The 2,869-nt window shown below is 38.9% G+C and overlaps 1 pseudogene; it reads left to right on the top strand.

The window, feature by feature from the left end:
* The first annotated feature begins 157 nt into the window (after positions 1–157).
* LOC119588655 overlaps positions 158–2,869 on the top strand; it is a 3,689-nt pseudogene continuing 977 nt past the window's right edge.

A 2,869-nucleotide genomic window follows, 5' to 3' on the forward strand; every position in this document is an offset into this window, starting at 1 on the left:
GCCATTCTCAGGTAAAGTTGGAATCTGTGCATGGAAAAAAATATCGGCACAAGTTTTGCGCGCGCAGCTGGGATATCGCGTTCCTACTTGTCTGGCGTCGGGGCCCTATAAATAGCGGACACGCCGACCTTGCAGTCAGTGCTCGCTCGCTCAGCAAGTAAAGTGTGTGCAACATTTTAAGGTGTTTACATAATATCTTGAAGATTACTTGTGCAAGGAAGAAATTTATTGCAGGTTATTGCGCAAAATCATTGGTATTTGTGCTTAGTTAATAATTACTGGATTAATTTTAAGGTAAGGAAAACTTTTGGAGACATTAAGAGGCTCATTGTGTAGCGAAATTGCATGATATACTATAGACTACATAGCTCGGGAAAATCACGTTTCCGAATCTTCCGGATATCTCCATTAATGTTAGTAAGAATCTAAAGTTTTATAAAACATTATTGAAAACAAAATATCACAATTAGTAAGCATACACTTGACTACTGTCAGTTGTCAGTTGTTTCCATTGTTTTATACCGTAACCTGTTTTTAGCAATTAGTAAATAGGTGTTAATAAAAGTAACAGTTGTTCTGTTTTTTGCAGAATACACGACAAAGAATCTAAACATTAAGGACAGACTTGAAGGTCTACAAAGTACGGTTACCTACGCCTTCACAACCAATCCTTCTCAACGAATTTATCCTTGGGACCATGGCTGATAAAACACCACCTTACATTTCGGAAGATTGCCTTCCTGTGGAGGAAGAGAGTGATCTCCGATCTCAAGTTGTGCGAATGAACTCATTCTTCTGCCAGTCTCTACTGCGGGAAATGTCAGAGAATTCATTGATTTTACTTCCCAGCGCAAAGATCCCAAATGAAGATTTAGCCAACTGAAAACGTTACCTCTTCCGAATCGAAAGAAAATTCGAACGTGACGCCAGATTCGCTATTCAAGCTAATAAGGCGATGCAGTGGCATGGAGAAGACTTCAGCATCTGGAAATATGCCTAGCAATCTGCCTACAGATATTTCTTTAGAGGAAACGTCAAAGGAAACGGCGTCTGAACTACCGATGAAAAGATTCTGCAGTATAAATGCAACAATATCCGCCAAAGAAGTGGAGATTCTATCAAGTCAAGCCCCGTCTAAAGAATTCTCTCTGAAGAGGTCCGGGAACCTGTCAAGTGAAGGAGAATCTAAAGTCTTCATTAGAAAAGAGAGCTAGGGTCTCAACAGAGGACGTTGGTACAGCAGAACAGGGAAAGGGAAGCTGCATTATTTCACCGCCTATGTCACCAATAACACAAGACATGCTAATTGAGGCTCCATCAGAAGGAACTATGACAGTAGCAAAAGTAAAATCCAGGCTCTCACTTACTGACAATAGGTCAGAAGGTCAGGCAGCAGAGAAAGAGGTAGTGATATCTGAGGCTATAATGACCAGTGAAAAATCCACGGATGCTCCAACTACAGGGTCTGAGAAAATGTCTCAGAGTTGGTCATCTGTGCCAAGTCAACTGCAGAATACACCCTCTACAACTTTTGATAAAGAAAAAACTTTAGAAGATAAATATTCTGAAAGTAACATATGTTCAATTTGTGGAAAAACAAATTGTCCTTTAGATCCTAAACGGGCATCGAAAATAAACCCTATTTCCATGCCTCAAAAGTCACTTATTGGGAAATTAAAATCTCCACGAAAGTCAAAGCAACTCCAACTAAATGTTATGATGGCGAAAAGGACGAAGACTCCATCGAAACGTTACATTAATACCCGAAGTTCAACAAACGGATTGACTAAACGCATCGCTAATCACAAAACACTTCATGTCTTCAAGTTAAAGGCAATGTAAACTATTATTAGATATATCTAATTTGTTTCTTTATCAAATATTTAATAATTTGCCTTTCATTGTACTTTAGTAATTTTCAGTGTATCTGATTCAACAAGTTGTTATTGCTCACTAGGGTTAGCTCTTCAAAGCAGTGGAAGATGGAGATAAGCTCGAGTGCAGGAACTAATACAAGATACGGGATCAGCAGTGAGGAAAAACAAGACAAGATGCACACTCCCTTTATGCTGCATCGTCTCACAACAACCGGATGTGGTGATGTTTCTGCTGACATTTATCAGTCCAAATGTTACAAACAAATATGGACAGACTCCAGCTCATATGGCCGCTGAAAAGGGTCACACACAAGTGCTGAAACTTTTAGTGAGTGACTCTGATTTTGAAGCCGACAAGTGGGATAATCATCATAACACTGTAAAATCCCTGGTAAGTATTTATGATGGAATCCTGGATATTACAGGAGGATTAAAATCAGAAAAGTTTGAATCTGAGACTCCAGCATTATAACTTAAACTGTAGAGTACTAGAATGTAGTTAAATGTGCAAAAAGCATTTTCAGTATTTGCTTTTATAAATCAGTTTCTCTTTGATTTTAAGCTTGGAAGCCATCTATTCACGGCCATATTAGAAGGAAAGAAGAAAGAAGCAGAAAAGCTTTTGGAACTTGGTGCAGATCCAAACAGTCACGGTGGAAAGCTGGTGAACGGGCTGTTGGCACGAGATCTTGGAGTCACTACACCTCGCCTTCTGGCCAATGCCCTGAATATGGAATGGGCTATTACCATGTTTGCAAAGGTAACCATCTATCACATATTTCCTCAAACTGCCAACAGTGTCTTGAGCATAAAACAACTATAAGACGTATTGTAAGCTTTTGGAAACTTACACTGACTCCAAATGTTTCAGAAAACAAGAAATTATAAAAAAAAAACTGATGAAACTGGCTTTCTAACATCAGCCGCCTCAAACTCGGTACAGCTTAAAGTGAGTTACTTATTTTTTATTCTTTGGAAATGAATTGTATCAA

This window comes from Penaeus monodon, chromosome 24, assembly GCF_015228065.2.
Source record: "Penaeus monodon isolate SGIC_2016 chromosome 24, NSTDA_Pmon_1, whole genome shotgun sequence".
In the NCBI taxonomy this organism is placed as follows: Eukaryota; Metazoa; Arthropoda; class Malacostraca; order Decapoda; family Penaeidae; genus Penaeus; species Penaeus monodon.